We start from the raw sequence: 16,634 nt of genomic DNA, 5'->3' as shown, positions 1-16,634 counted from the left end.
GTGTGCGGGTCCACCCATCAAGACAGACCTTTGCTTGGACAAGAGCTAGGAGCCTGCCACAGAACGAGAAATAAAAACGGCATTTTTTAAAGAAAATTTACATTTCATGGGGGAGGGGTCTATCTTTAGCATGAGATCAACCAACCCGTACGTGCATAAAGTAACACCCTTTTGACGCGCTGTCCAGGTTCACAACTTTCTCTCCCAGTGTGAAAAGTCTAGCGCAACCTTTCACAGATGCTTCCCTGTGATCCGTCGGCTCCGCATACAAGTTTATTAACTCGTTTTTTTTGGATTTGAATAGATTACGCGCGTTTCCCCCCTCCACACTCCCCTGTCTTTCAAGAACACAATTGACAATGTGTTTTCAATTACTCCCAGGAATAGGACGCTCGCCCGCGCGTCTCTCCGCTCGCAGGCGCGCGTGACGTCACGCGCAGACAGCGGTCCTCCTCTGTGCGGGAGAGCGGTACTTCTCCGCGGCTGTGGCAAGAGAGCTGGACAGCGGATTGGAGTCGGGGACACCTAACTTTTTTTCCCCCTGCTGAAATTCCATCACTGAAAATACTTTCGGAGGACTAAAATGATCATACAACGCAACTTTGGATTTGACTGGAAAATTCAACAACAGTCCATGCATCCCTGACGTTTTTTTGTTGTGAATAACAGGACTTCAATCTCTGGGAACTGTATTCTGTCTCAAATCAACAGTTGTCCTTTTCTGGAGTTACAAGGCACATCTCTGGTATCACCAACCTTCTTGCTGCCTTGACCTCGGTAAGTGACATGCTATTTGTTAAGTTCACTACACTCTCGAGTTTGCTTATTTACGCATTTGCGCAGAGCTGTTATTAGTTCTAAAGATGTCCAAACAGTACAGTGTCACGAAACACAGTTTAACTTTTCGACTCTCTCGCCTCTATACTGTATTCTTCCTCATTGGGAATATTGTTATCAAATAGCGGAGAGAGCTATCATAACGATAGCTAATCACCACACAAGAACTCTGAGCTACGCGGTGCGTCAGCCAGTTACGCGTGGCAGAAATGCGCAGTACTTGGCTCTGCGCTGGATGACTCGCTGCAGAGATGAATTGAGGCGCTGGTGGAGTTGTAAATATGTCCGACTGTCAGTGGAAAATTAAAGTACAAGGCAAATAACTCATTGCACTTTTTGTGGCTTGATCGATATAAGAACAACAAAAAGACACTTGTCTATAAACTCCCCCTTCCTCGTCGCCTTCCCTCGGATGTTGCTTTGCAATATCGAATTTCCAGATGCACAATGCAATCCAGGTTTCCTCGTGCCCCCCCCCCGGTTCCCTCGCTCCCTCCTAAATCTACCAACGGTAAAGTATCAAGTCAACGAGTATTTTTTCCGTAGGTAGGCTATATTTTATTGGTTTATGAACGCCATTTTGAATCCATGTAGTCAAATCAAAAAGTTTAAAGTGAGCATTGCTTCAACAGAGTGCCCCACAGATCGATTAGTCCTCAAACATTCCTGATGCCTTTGGCTTTTGCCCAAAGCACACGCCTTGACTCTCTCCGGGTCTCAGTCTGGCCAGAGATCTGTCTTTAGGAGGCTCCACTGTCTTGAGCAAATTTGGGCAACTTTTTTTCTGGTCTTGTTTGATATGTTCAGCTATGTTTATGATATGTGTTTACTTTTATTCGTACATGCACACACTTTGACATTTTAGTAAAGTTACATTTGTCAGGAATGTTTGATTATGGACAAAGTACCACCGGCCATATTGGTGATACTGGTCAAGTATGCAACAAGAAACAGTCCACATCTGTCTAGCTTTCCCCTCAAATACAGCAACAGCGTCATAGATGTGTTTTGCTTTGCCAGTGTTTTGATTTCATTTCATAGTGTAAGCAGCACTGTGGAAGAAATGTCTGTCTCATACAAGAGTGCCTGTGCGTAACGCATAAAAAAGTGGTTTCATTAAAGCCTCAGTGTAATTCAGTTTAACAGCTGGGTGTGGATGTGTGAGGGTAGACTGGCTGAGCTTTAAATGAGATCTGAGACGGCATGGCATCTGTGGAAGCCGGGATCTCAGTCTGCCCTTTGTGTAACGTGTGAACTTGTCCTTTATGGGGTTCTGCTCTCTCTTAAATGGCTCTCTCACACAGATATGCTCACCAAGATCACACACACACACACACACACACACACACACACACACACACACACATACAGATACATTCACCCAGATCTAACACGTCACTGCTGAGCTCCACAAATTAGACCAGCACAGTTAATTAGATTGACAACACACCACAGAGACACTTTCACAACAGTGGAGAACCAAATGGTTCTCTCTTTCTCTCTCTCTCTCTCTCTCTCTTTCTTTCTCTCTCTCTCTCACACACACACACACACACACACACACACACACATAGGCACACCTTCTGGGTGACAGCAGTGTTTGTTTGTTCTAACTTTGATATTATAATTTTTTAAACATATAAGTGCAAAAGTGCTCTACACTGAGATCTACTGGAAAGCAAATGAGTGACTGTTTTTTCAGTTGGCTGATTTGAGCAGAAAGGGACAGTCAAATATTCTAGAGCAAGTCAACATTTTACATCCTGCTATACTGTCAATAACAACCACTGTACATGTCAGCTGAATCAGGGGCAGAAGAGTTAAACAGGTCCACACCTGGAAAAGCCATTACAGCCAACGGCTAGTTGTGTCTCTGAGGAAACGAAGCCCTATCTCTAAAACATGCACTGCAGCGACAGCAGCGACGGCGCTCACACAATGTTTCTGACTGAAACAAACACTGAATTCTTCCGACAGAGTGCTTTTTCCTCTCTGACTAATAACAGTCAGCGGTTGTTCCTGAAAAGTTTTGCCCCCCCAGTGAGTATCACAGTGTAAGCGAGAGAGAGAGAGAGAGACGTGTCCTGTTCTTTCCTGTCCTGCGGCCGCCCTGAGGGCCGAGGTGAGGTGACCACAGCATCATTTCCTGTCGCCCCCCCTGTCCCTATGTCTGGAGCCGGCTACACAGCGACGGGTTCTCTCACCCCGAGTGCCGCCGCCCTGGTGGTAGGGCAGATAACAAGCGTCCCTGGTGATTAAACGTGGAGCGGGACGGCTGTAGGTCAAACACACACAGAGCGCCGGAGCAGAGCCCTCAGCCCAGGCCATGAACAGAGACACCAGGGACACATGTTGGCACTTTGAGGACACACCCAGAAAGAAACAGCCAGAGAATTGTTCTGGTTTTCGCCATGTGTGCCAAGTGCCAACTGTGTGTGGGTGTGTGTCTGGGTGTGTGTCTGTGTGTGTGTGTGTGTGTGTGTGTGTGTGTGTGTGTGTGTGTGTGTGTGTGTGTGTGTGTGTGTGTGTGTGTGTGTGTGTGTGTCTGTCTGTGTCTGTCTCTCTGTGTGTGTCTGGTTGTGTGTGTATGTGTGTACAGTATGTGTGTGTGAATGTGTGTGTGTGTCTGTCTGTGTCTGTCTCTCTGTGTGTATGTGTGAGTGAGATAGGGATGTACCCCAGTGCAGGAGTGTCCCTGTCATGTCATCATGCTGAGCTGGAAATAGTTGCATGGCGGCCCTGCCCTGCCTGCCTGTGGCACCACACCTCTCCTCCCCTCTCCTCTCCTCTCCTCTCCTCTCCTCTCCTCTCCTCTCCTCTCCTCTCCTCTCCTCTCCTCTCCTGTCCTCCCTCTCCTCTCCTCTCCTGTCCTGTCCTCCCTCTCCTCTCCTCTCCTCTCCTGTCCTCTCCTCTCCTCTCCTGTCCTCTCCTCTCCTCTCCTCTCCTCTCCTGTCCTGTCCTCTCCTCTCCTCTCCTCTCCTCTCCTCTCCTGTCCTCTCCTCTCCTCTCCTCTCCTCTCCTCTCCTCTCCTCTCCTCTCCTCTCCTCTCCTCTCCTCCCTCTCCTCTCCTCTCCTGTCCTCTCCTCTCCTCTCCTCTCCTCTCTTCTCTCCTCTCCTCTCCGCCCTCTCCTCCCCTCTCCTCTCCTCTCCTCTCCTCTCCTCTCTCCTCTCCTCTCCTCTCCTCTCCTGTCCTCTCCTCTCCTCTCCTCTCCTCTCCTCTCCTGTCCTCTCCTCTCCTCTCCTCTCCTCTCCTCTCCTCTCCTCTCTTCTCTCCTCTCCTCTCCTCCCTCTCCTCTCCTCTCCTGTCCTCTCCTCTCCTCTCCTCTCCTCTCTTCTCTCCTCTCCTCTCCGCCCTCTCCTCCCCTCTCCTCTCCTCTTCTCCCTCCCTGGCATTGTTTTCCCCCTCCAGGCCTCCGCAGCTGATACACAGGGACACTCAGTCGCTGGGCCGGGCAGCCTCTCGCCCGCATGCTGGGCTGTGGTGCCCGCTGCTCTGCCGCCCGCACTGCCCCCCCCCCCCCCCCCCCCCCCTTACCCCCTCGGCCAGACAGGAAAGGCTGCCCTCGCCAGTCACCTCGCGGGTCGGGTCAGGGAGCAGCCGTGGAACGTTCGGCCCAGGCAGCTGACCCGAACGTGCCCCGTCCTTTCCTGCACGCCACTGCCTCTGACAGCGCTAAAGCACATTAAACGAGGACGGGAGGGGGGGGTGGGGGGTATTAAAACAGCAAAAATATGTTGTGTGTCTTTAAATCACTGGAGAGAGAGAGAGAGGGAGGTCTGTGTGTGTGTGTGTGTGTGTGTGTGTGAGTGTGTCTTTATGTGTGTGATTCTAAGTAACTATGTGTGAGTTGGGGTTCTGTGTATGTGTGTGTGTGTGTGTGTGTGTGTGTGTGTGTATATATGTGTGTGTGTGTGAGAGAGAGTCAGAGAGAGAGAGAGAGTCTGTATGTGCACCGCTGTGTGTGTGTGTGTGTGTGTGTGTGTGTGTGTGTTTGGTATGTTAGTGTTCATGAGTAAGTATGTGTGTGTGGTATGTCTGTGCATATGAGTGTGTATCTGTCTGTGTGTGTGTGTGTGTGTGTGGCATGTTTGTGTGTTTGCATAAGTGTGTGTGTGTTCCCTGCATGCCAGGCTTGGACCTGCAAGCCAAACGGTTTCCAGTGGTGCGTTTCTCTCCCCCGTCAAGTGCAACCACGCCGGGATCAGTTTCATCAAAACAAACGCGCTCTCTATGCTGTGTGCATGCAGTCACATGGCGTACTGTAGGGAGAGATGCCGAGATTTGGGCTCCCGCTGGAGAGGGCTAATGCATTAGTGTTTTAGTGGAGCCCGCAGCCATGGCTGTACTGTACCCCTCTCAAGGATGAGGGCTGATTTCACTGTCTTTTTTTTTGTTGCTGTTGCACACATCACAGTCCACATCAACACGTGTACTGTGAATTCTAGGAGTGTGTGTGTGTGTGTGTGTGTGTGTGTGTGTGTGTGTGTGTGTGTGTATGTGTGTGTCTGTGTCTGTGTGTTAATATGCCTTAGTGTTTGTGTATGTCTGTGTGTGTGCGTATGTCTGTGTGTGAATCTGTGTCTGCGCGCGCGCCTGTGTGTGCGTGTGCCTGTATTAGTCTGTTTTGTGAGTATCAATCTCTGAGTGTGTGCGTGTGTGCTTTGTGTGTGTGTGTGTGTGTGTGTGTGTGTGTGTGTGTGTGTGTGTGTGTATTATCCTCCTTTGCTGGCCAGTGCGTTGGGTGACATCCATCACCCTGGGTGGAGACCACATGAGGGGGAGAGGAGGGGGAGTGAGTGAGAGAGAGAGAGAGAGGAGGGCTCGGCCTTTCCCCACCTCCTCGTCTCTCAGCCGAGCTGCTTACCAGACGGCGATTACTCCGGCTCCGCCATCACACAGAGCAGCGTGACGCCCGTTAATGAATGGCTAATTAGCCGGGCCGCTAACAGAGAAGCCCTTCATCATCACAGAGCGTTCGTCAGCGGCTGACCGCTGGGTCGGTCCACGCGCCCCAATCACCTCTCTCCACCGTCACACGGTCCATCATTAGCTCGATGACTAGGAGGCGTCCACTGCACTGCACCTTATATGCTCTAGTCTACGCTCTTAAGAAAGGGGCTCTTGGTGTGCTGCAGTATATAGAACCGTGCAGGCTTTAAAGAACCCTTAGAGGTTCCTCCTTTGATAAACCCTTCAAAGTGGTTTAAAGAACCATGTAGGGGTGCTATATATGAAGCATGATGCAATATCACAATTTTGGGTTCTATATAGCACCGAGTTTGTGAATACTGTATGGGAGTCCCACCCTCTCTCTCTCTCTCTCTCTCTCTCTCTCTCTCTCTCTCTCTCTCTCTCTCTCTCAATTCAATTCAATTCAATTCAATGAAGCTTTATTGGCATGAATGTTTCAATAGCATTATTGCTAAAGCTCAATTACATGTACACTCTCTCTCTCTCTCTCTCTCACCCACACCTCTCTCTCTATCTCTCTGTCTCGCAATTCAATTCAGTTCTATTCAAAGCTTTATTGGCATGAACGTTTCACTAACATTATTGAACTGTATAAAGTTCAATTATACACATAGAAGGAAAAATATGTTGAATAGAACTGGGAAATTAAGTACAGAAAGACAATGAGATTTGAGACAATGAGATCTCTCTCTCCCACCCTCTCACACTGTGCTGTGTGTGTGCGTGTGTGTGTGTGTGGTTGCATGTGAATCATTTGCATATGTGTAGGCATGGATAGGAAACACATTTACTGCAGCTGTCTCCTGCTTTGCTCATGGCGTGTGCGTGTGTGTGTGTGTGTGTGTGTATGTATTATGTCTATGCGTGTGCGTGTGTGTGTGTGTGTGTGTGTGCGTATGTGTGTGGTTGCCTCCTGCATTGCTCACGACATCCCCTCCTCGACCCATCTCCCGCTGTATGTCACAGTGTAAATGTTAACTCTGGAGACCTGCTGGCTTCTCGCCCCCCAGGGCGTGGTGTGGTGTGGGATGGTGTTGCGTGGTGTGGTGTGGTGTGTGGTGTGGTGTGGCGTGGTGTGGTGTGTGTGTGTGGTGTGGCGTGGTGTGTTGCGGAGGCTTTTGGCGAAGACGCTCCTGATAAGTGCTGGGTGGCCCCACACTGCTGCTGCCTTCGCCGGGTGGAGACATCGTCAGCGCTCTGGAAAACGTTAAAAACATCTCGCCTCTCACGGAGACGTCAGCGCTCTGGAAAGCGTTAAAGACATCTCGCCTCTCTTGGACGGGAAGCGTGATTCCACTCCCTGCATGGGCTCATGTGCTCTGTGTGACTGTGCGCTGCTCCTATCTGTAGGTGGGCCCAGCGTAGGATAAAAGGCCTTCTCTCTCACACTTTGGCCTCTTATACAGCGCACATGGAATGTGCAACTCTCAAAAAAGCTATCATTCACTTGAAGAATGTTTTTTTTTTTCTAAAAAAAGATCTAGGTGTAGAGAGTCCTTTAGTGCTTTTGGTGCTGCGTTTAAAAGATCTAGCATCAAAGACCAAACTAACCAACTGGAAAACCTCAGTCTGACAAGACTCGGCCGTCACCTACGAGTCCCGGAAATTGAAAGCCAGAAGTATTCCGTAGTCCAGGGAGACTGCGCTGCTAACTGCAGGAACACAGTCCCCCCCCCCCCCCCTTAAAGCAGTTTAGCAGACCCACTGCAGAGCTTGGAGAGGACGTGGACCAGATGGCAGATTCATTTTGCCTCCTTCTCTCCTCTTTTGGTTACCTTTCACTGTGTTGTTGTTGAAATCCTCCGTACTCTCCCCCAAAAACCTCCCCTCGCTCGGCGGTTCCATTTTGTTTGTCTTTCGTGGGGAGGAAGCTGCCATGGTTTTTATGACTGAAGCCACCCGTCTGGTGTACTGCAAGCACAGGGAGAGCCGAGCGGCGAGCGCTCTCAGAGAGCTTTTAGGGACACAGCCGTTGCGTTGCTCCCAGACTAGCCACCCAGTGGTGCTGCGCACAGCCATCACGGAGCGGCACTTTCATAACAACCTATGATTTGCGTCCCTCCATGATGGTATCAACCCCTGCCCTACACTGCAATTAGAGTTGATTCCCTCTCATCGCCGCGTGGTACGGTTACCATGACAGTGGCCTGTCTGTCTGTCTGTCTGTCTGTCTGTCGGTCGGTCTGTCGGTCTGTCTCCCCCTCTGAGGTTAGTTTGTGGGTCAGACAGCCAGAGACAGCCACGTCTGGAGCGCTGAGGAGCATAATGAGGTTTTTATGTCCTCGCCCCCTGTCCATAATGATGCTTATTTAAAGCCTGCTTTCATCCCATGCAAAACTTCCTTCTGTGGACAAACACATCGTCTTGTTTGTTCGTGTGAAGCTCTGCTGTAGTGCCGTTGCTGCGTTGTTGAGTAGCACACACAGTAAATAGTACCAGTAAATCTTAAATTGTGGTAACTTTTAACATGTTAATGGTGCACTCAAGATTTGTGTATTTTTCTCCTAATGCCACTGTAATAATATTTTATTCACTGCGGTTATCCAGACAGGGGGATCAGGATTGATCAGTGTCTCAGCCTTGTAGACATATTGTCAAAACAAGATGTCTCCTTTGATATTGGGTGGAGATGGTAACACTATACTTCTACTACTACTACTACTACTACTACTACTAACATGCTGCTTTAGCTCTAAACTGTCCTAAACATTAAGGAACTTACTGGTTGTATCCATGGCTTATTGACACGGATATTAAAATCGGAATTCACAATTATCCGATCATAGCTAGTGATGATGTGCGACATAAGTTCAGAAACCTGGTCGAGGAATCCAGTCTATAGTTTAGGAGGGCGGTATAGGGTCAATAGGAGTATAGCTGGGTCAGCCATCAGAATGAGGCTGACCCAGCGATATACTCGACGGAAGCGAAATTGGCACAACTGACTCTAGTGCAACTCTATATATTCGAGAGAAGTGTGCCAATTCCACCCCCTTGTTTGCCCTGTCTAGTTGAATGGAAGAAATGATCATTTGGGGGACGGGTTTCAACAAGAACAGCTTCGAGATTGACTGATGACATAGTCCTTGTATTTGGATTTTAAGTGGAGTTGCCAAGCTATAGATGCCAGGAACATTTTTGTTGTCATGTCTTGTCTGACAACACAAATGATCTAATCTGAATTCACCCTTCCTGCCATCTCTGAATTCTTGCTTGAGTTATACAGTACGTTGACAAGAGAGACACATTTGTACATAGCACGGGTTGACAACTCAGGACAGGAGGACAGAGCTGTTGGGATTTATAGGATGTCAGTCATCTTATTTAATCTCACAGTGCTTGATTACATGTTTTATAATGGCCTTGCTGCTTATTACAAGCAGACATCAGTATAATGAGGTAAGATATCAGTGATGGCTTTAGTGTAGTTAGTCTTGTAAGGAGCACTTATGTTGTTACTGTAATATGTTAACAGTGTTGATTTTGGGGGATTTCTATTGGTCTGGACTCTGGAGTATAGTTGACTGTAGTGGAGTCTCTTATGGTCAGTGTTGAATTTAATTTAGTCTCTTATGGTCAGTGCTGGTTTTTGAGATTTATTTCTTATGGTCAGTGTTGGATTTGTACCAGTAACGGTTTGAGTGTAGTTTCTGGTCAGGATTGCAGTGCTCATATATGATTCCTCACAGTCAGGAGCTCAGCGTAAGCCATAGTGTAGTTTCTTAAGGTCAGTGTTGAGTACTTATGGTGAGTGCACTGTTGATTTGGGGGGATTTATAATGGTCAAGAGGGCAGTGAAAGTTGTAATGTAGTTTCCGAAGGTCAAGAGTGGAGCGTTGGTTTTAGTGTCTCGCACTGTGGCTTACATTTTCATGTGTTCATTTAGCAGAGGCTGTTGTCCAAAGTGACTTACTACGTCAACTAGTACAACTTGGAGTTTACATGTCTTGCTCAAGGGCACAGCAGTGGACGCTGGGAATTGAACCCACAACTTTAACGCTAGCCCAGCTCCTTAATTACTACACTACCACCACCCCACCACTACACTACCATTGCCTAGCTGTGCTCTCTGCCCGAGAAGGTCAAACCGACCCAGTGAAGTCTTACTCCTCCGAGTTTAAGAGGAGTCAGACAAGCCTTAATGCTCCAAAACTACTCTCTAAAAATCTTGACAGGGATCTTTTAATGGCCTTAAAGGAGAACTCTGGTCTAAGAGCAAGCTAAGGTCTATTTATTTATTGGATGATAATGAGTGTAACTCATTTTGTTGGCGACAGAAACAATGAATGATACACTAAACAGTCCTTTTTACATTCTTTGGTGATGCTTAGATAGTTCACATTTCATTGGATTGTCTGTAAGGACTCTTTCCACAGTGTCATGGAAGTGTAACGATATTTTCTGTCTTTTTAGTGGCGTAAAGTAGCGATTTACTCTGACATAGGGAGCATGCTCCTAAGGCTGTTGCTACCTCCTATTCCATAGCAAATGCATGTTCCGGTCTTACTCTAAACTACTTCAAATAACATTGTTCTGGACCCAAATGACAATTAGACCATAGGTTGTTTTTAAAGTGAAGTTGTCATTCAACTAGGCTCTCTTGATGAGTAATCGAAGGATCTTTAACTGGGCTCTCTGAAAGCTCTTGAAGTTGAACAAGCTTTAACTGGGCTCCACTAAATGCTCTTGGAGTGGAATGAGTCTCAACCGTAGTCAAACAATTCTTGGCCCTCTCATCTTGGCCTTCTCAGAACTGTTGTAGGTGAATGAGCTTTAATTTGGCCCTCTCAAAGCTTTTATAGTTGAACAAACTTTAACTGGGTAGTATTGCAGTATCTTATAGTTGAACGAGCCTTAACTGGGTAGTATTGTAGTATCTGGTAGTTGAACCAGCCTTAATTGGGCCTCCTCAGGGCTCTTGCATTTGAACAAGCCCTAACTAGGCCTTCTCAGTTCTCATGTCTATGTTATATTAGCCTCACTAGGGTCCTCATGAATACACACAGTATAGCTAAGCCTTTCTGGATCTGTTCGTTTTCACTTACAAGCTACTACCTGGATGAGTAGCTTGAGTGGGATGAGATGGGAGATAGGTTTTCCTCTCTGCCTCAAGTCCTCTGGCTAAGCAGCTATGCTACATAGGCTTAGCAGTTGGTGATGCCTCTTTCCACTTTCCTAACAAGCACTGAATCAAATCCAAACAATGAAATGCTTGCAGATGATTGTCTGCCCATAGTGTGACCGTAAATTAGATACACTTTTTTTTTCTTCCCCCCTTCGATCTCACTAATGTGTATTACCTCATCAAGAATGTGTACAAATGTGAACAATTTCTTCATTGTAGACAAAAAAAAAAAAAATCCACTTTCATTGCCTTTTGACAGGACTGCTGGTATGAACAATGCGCTCATTGTGCTTGCTGGCAGGCATGGCCGAAACGCTGAAATGGATCCGGGCTCTGGCTGCCCTGAGCTGCACAGAGAGCGGTCGAGGGAGGCCGGCTCCGCCTGTGTGCTGGCCCGGGTGCGCTGCAGTGCCGCTCTGCTTCACACAAACACAGCTGGAGCTGGGCCAGCTCGGCCTCTTAGCCTGTAGGATATCCCCATTCTCAGCTAAGTCTTGAGTTTGTGTGTCTGTAGTAGACCCAGAGTAGAGAGATTTAGCTGTCACTTTTAGCCTGTAGGATATCCCTATTCTCAGCTATGTCTTGAGTTTGTGTCCGTACAGTAGACCCAGAGTACCCAGAGAGAGATTTAGCTGTCACTCTTAGCCTGTAGGATATCCCCATTCTCAGCTACGTCTTGAGTTTGTGTCCGTACAGTAGACCCAGAGTAGAGAGATTTAGCTGTCACTTTTAGCCTGTAGGATATCCCTATTCTCAGCTACGTCTTGAGTTTGTGTCCGTACTCAGAGTAGCCTACCCAGAGAGAGATTTAGCTGTCACTTTTAGCCTGTAGGATATCCCTATTCTCAGCTAAGTCTTGAGTTTGTGTGTCCATACAGTAGACCCAGAGTGCCCAGAGAGAGATTTAGCTGTCACTTTTAGCCTGTAGGATATCCCTATTCTCAGCTAAGTCTTGAGTTTGTGTCCGTACAGTAGACCCAGAGTAGGCCTACCCATAGAGAGATTTAGCTGTCACCTTTAGCCTGAAGGATATCCCTATTCTCAGCTAAGTCTTGAGTTTGTGTGTCTGTAGTAGACCCAGAGTTTACCGATTTAGCTGTCACTTTTAGCTTGTAGGATATCCCTATTCTCAGCTAAGTCTTGAGTTTGTGTCCGTACAGTAGACCCAGAGTAGGCCTACCCATAGAGAGATTTAGCTGTCACCTTTAGCCTGTAGGATATCCCTATTCTCAGCTAAGTCTTGAGTTTGTGTCCGTAGAGTAGACCCAGGGTACCCGGAGAGAGATTTATAGCTGTCACTCTTAGCCTGTAGGATATCCCCATTCTCAGCTAAGTCTTGAGTTTGTGTGTCTGTAGTAGACCAAGAGTTTACCGATTTAGCTGTCACTTTTAGCCTGTAGGATATCCCTATTCTCAGCTAAGTCTTGAGTTTGTGTGTCTGTACAGTAGACCCAGAGTTTACAGATTTAGCTGTCACTTTTAGCTTGTAGGATATCCCTATTCTCAGTTAAGTCTTGAGTTTGTGTGTCTGTACAGTAGAGTCAACCCAGAGCTTGCCAATTTAGCTGTCCCTTCTAGCCTGTAAAATACAGGTGTAGTTTTGTGTACGGTACAGATACGGAGATTAACCTCCTCCCAGTTCAGCTACCTGTAGCCTTCCGGTGGATACCCCTGTGCTCAGCTATGTCTTTAGTTTGTGTGTCTGACTGTATAGCAGACAAGTTGACCCACAGATGTCTTGCATAGACAGGTGTAGTTTTATGTACTATACTGTAGGCCTATGTGTAAGATCACACGGACCATGTAAAGCATAGGCATGGATTAAACTGACCAGCGGCCATCGGCAGATTTCTGCTATGGTCCAGCAGTGGAACAGTTGGAGTGGCACCGTCACATGAAAGTTGAACAACTTGAGTATTGCACTTGGCTCAACTTTCAAACCATAATACGAGACTCATAAATCAGTTTAGGTATTAGAATGTAGACCGTTTTTGTAACAGAGCAACAAGATAGAACTTGATATCCCCTTTATGTCACACATTTGCTTCCTGTTTTTTGATGGCATCACAGTCCGTGTGAAACTCGGGTGGACATGTGAATATGAACACACAATCACACATTCACTCACAACACACAGCAACACCTAACACACGCTCACTTCCGAACACAAGTGCGAGTCCAGTTCCTTAACCACTATGCTACTTCCTCCCGTCTTTCCTGTGAAGAGCTGGTCCTCTCAGGCCTCTCTGAGGCTGGTTCATTTTAGGGCCTTCATGGCGTTAGTTCATCTGAAGACAAGTTCAGAAGTCCCTCAAAGTGAACGTGTCAGCAGGGAAATTAGGCTTTTCTCTTTGCCAAATATTCTGGACTATGCATCTTCTGTCAAGGAACAGACACTAAAGTAACACAAAACTAGCAGAGAGTGTTCTATCAGTGAACATGGGGGGAGAGAGAGAGAGAGGGAGAGAGGGGGAGTGGAAAGATGGGAACTTGGAAACAGTTCCATTGCTTTTAGTAATGACAGGAGTTTGGCAGTATTTCCAAAGATCAAATGTGTGATCTTGCTTATCTTATCTATGGATGGATGGCTGAAATCAAGAGATCGTACTTAATCTCCAGTGGATCATGCAAAATTAAGCACTAGAGTCCTTCAATGTGGCAGCTATCAGAAATGCTTGAGTGTGGTGTAGAACCAATACAAGAACCGAAGCCAAGTTGAGATTCAGGCGCGAAAGTAGTTCACCTCTTCTCTGACTATGTGAAAACCTTTTTGTTGAGCATTGAGTGTGAAATCTCAATGTGGAAATAATTCATTACCTTTATATCTATGTGTTATTTTGTTAGATTTTTTCTTAGGAAAGTAATGTTTAGTGTGGGAAAGAATGTTTAAGTCAAGCCTGATGCCTTTAGTCTTTTCCACATAGTGAGGTATACAGTTTATTAATTAATAATGGTATCGGATCGGTATCGGATATCGACCGATACGCAGAGCCCAGGCATCGGTATCGGTATCGAGACTGAAAAAGTTGGATCGGTGCATCCCTAATGGAAAGTGTAGTGTGTGCATGGAAAACTTTTCAACTCACCTATAGGCTGTATTAATCGATTTCTATTAGCCTATTGGTAGAGCATACATCAGGACCTGTTATTTGGCTCACTCGTTCAGTCTCTCTTCTTCTCCTGGACTTCTTCTCCTGGAGTTCTTCTGACTCTTCTGCCGGTCCTCTCCTACACCTTCAGGACGAACTGTTCTCATGTCTTCTTTGTTTTTTGTTTTTTTTAATGATAACAGTCTAAAGGATTATTATTGATGACTATTAGGACAGGATATGTTGAGTCATGTTCATAAAACATATATTTCTAATGTACAGTATGCATTTATTAAAACAAGATAATGTGTCTTTCCTTTATTTCTAAAACATATATTCTTAACTCCTCTTTCTTTTTGCATGGCTTCATGTTACCTTTCCAAATCAAATGTACCTTGTCTCAGGCTGTCACTGATATTTCTCAATGTGAATGAAGATAGCCTAGTCCTTCCGTCATTGGTTGCACTTACTGCTACACTTTTGTCAGATGCACTCATAGACAGTTAGCCTATCTGCCTTGACGCACGGATCTTGTTGTAAGGTTAATTTCAAATCAAATTGGAGGAAGCCTAGACAGATAGTTAGTGTACCAAAGGCATCTGGGGCGTTAGGGAGTGATATGTGTCAACTGTGTGAGTCCAACCCTTTCCTTGGTAGGCAGCTGCTCTTTGCGGTACTCCATACAGCCACTGAATCTTACAGTGGTACGCAATAGCGGACCGTACCGGCCTGCTTTCACCCCTGGAGAGTCAGTGGTGGAGATCCTCATGGATCTCACTAAAGTCCGTCTAGTTCTTATTGATCAAACTCTCATCAGAATACAGATACAGTACGCCTTCAAGACTGTACAGCTAAAGAAATGAATGCTTATCTACAGTAAATACTATGACAACATGCTATGACTTCTTTCTGCCATCTCAGCTAGAAGTGCATCCGTGCATACATGCAGATGTGAAATCTATCTGTGGAGCATAACAAGCAGAGGTGTGAAACCACATTTCTATAATCATCTGGTCGGAGTTGGTGTGCTTGTGCACAGACCATATAGCCACCAAACTGGCCTAGCTGATGCCAAAGCACTTCACTCAAACCATAATAATGGCAATGCCAATGCCAATAACAAGAGACAGATGGAACAATTATAGAAATAGTGGTTTCACATCTCTACTCACTCCACATGTTCCTTTTTGTTGATGTTAGATTAGATTAGATTGGATTAGATTAAACTTGCTATTTCCTGTGTATTAGCCGCATTGTGCATTTGACGCAGGACAGTGTTTTATGCAAGTTAAAAGAAAACAAACCCGTATTAATAACATATTAATTGCTCCTCTGTATTAAGCTCATTACAAATGACAAGTACAAAGACAACAACATGCAGTTTGCATTTAATCAGAAGTGCAAAAAAGCAGAAGTTTCAGATGGTGCGTAGACAGGACAGGAAATATAGTGCAGTATAGACACTAGTCTATGAGTGTGTTATAGATAAGGATGTGTTTGTGGTCGCGTCCTGGAATTGAAACCCCATAACGCCTAATTCTAATATTAGTTATGAAGCAAATACTGGCTCTGTTGGTAAATATTGTTGTCCTTGGTTACCAGGGAGGTAGCAGTGTTAGGCTTGGTAGTTCATCTTTCCAACCCAGCATTGAAAAAAAATCATGCCGCTGTTTTTGACATCTGACATTCACTTAGCTGAGATGGCAGGAAGAAGTCATAGCATTTAGATGAGCTTTCATGTCTTTAGCTGTATAATTAAGGTGCAACTGTACTCTGATGATAGCCACAACCGTGAATCATCTCCATCGTCAAATCAAATTCACCGAATGACGGAAAGTGGCCAATCAGATTTGTTGTCATTACTGCTAGCTTGAAATCCAATCATAGCTGGCAATGCTTGCTGTGCAGGTAGAGTTTCCTTGTTTGTGATGTGAGTTTGATGAAATCTTGTCACAAAGCAAACCGCATCATTTTATGGCATTGTGTAAATTGTCCCTGGATGCCTTCTTGGTTTCCCCCCTGGGTTCCCACATCTTGTAGTGAGCAATCAAGTCCTTGCCACACGGATGGCTATGAGAATAGATTGTTTTGGTACTGTAGCTCACAGCACCAAGGTTGCAGCTCTGACTAATTCCTGAGGAATCACTAGAGCTTAGTGTAGATGGTAATTAGTAGTGTATGAATCAGGTGTCCATTGATTGTACTGTGCCTTTTATCCCCATACGTGCCTGATACACAGTTCTTAGAATTCCATTTACTATTGGGTTCTTTTCCCTCTCATTCTGGAACCACTCAGCAAACAGTAGTCTGCTTCATTTATATGTTTACCTTCACATTTATGCTCATGGGGTTTGACAGATGCTATTGTCACTGCATTAGTTAAAAATGATATAGTTTCAAATAAGCATAGGCATATGTGTGTGTGTGTGTGTGTGTGTGTGTGTGTGTGTGTGTCTGTGTGTGTGTGTGTGTGTTTGTGTGTGTGTGTGTGTCTGTGTGTGTGTGCGCGCACGTGTGTGTGTGTGTGTGTGTGTGTGTGTGTGTGTGTTGCATATGGTGCACTAGTTTCCCGTCAGACTCTCGGGAAACTACTCTCGAGTCTGTCGCTCCC

At 46.1% G+C, this 16,634-nt stretch overlaps 1 protein-coding gene across 1 annotated transcript in view; it reads left to right on the top strand.

Moving 5' to 3' along the window:
- Positions 1–495: 495 nt before the first annotated feature.
- The window catches only part of lpar1 (lysophosphatidic acid receptor 1), a 37,439-nt gene continuing 21,300 nt past the window's right edge, over positions 496–16,634 (top strand). Inside the window, exon 1 of the mRNA XM_062554667.1 lies at positions 496–777. The gene's annotated coding sequence lies outside the window, so the exon portion shown is untranslated. The remainder of the gene's footprint in view (positions 778–16,634) is intronic.

Source organism: Sardina pilchardus, chromosome 14 (genome assembly GCF_963854185.1).
Source record: "Sardina pilchardus chromosome 14, fSarPil1.1, whole genome shotgun sequence".
Lineage (NCBI taxonomy): Eukaryota > Metazoa > Chordata > Actinopteri > Clupeiformes > Clupeidae > Sardina > Sardina pilchardus.
This window is presented reverse-complemented; position numbering and strand designations above follow the sequence as displayed.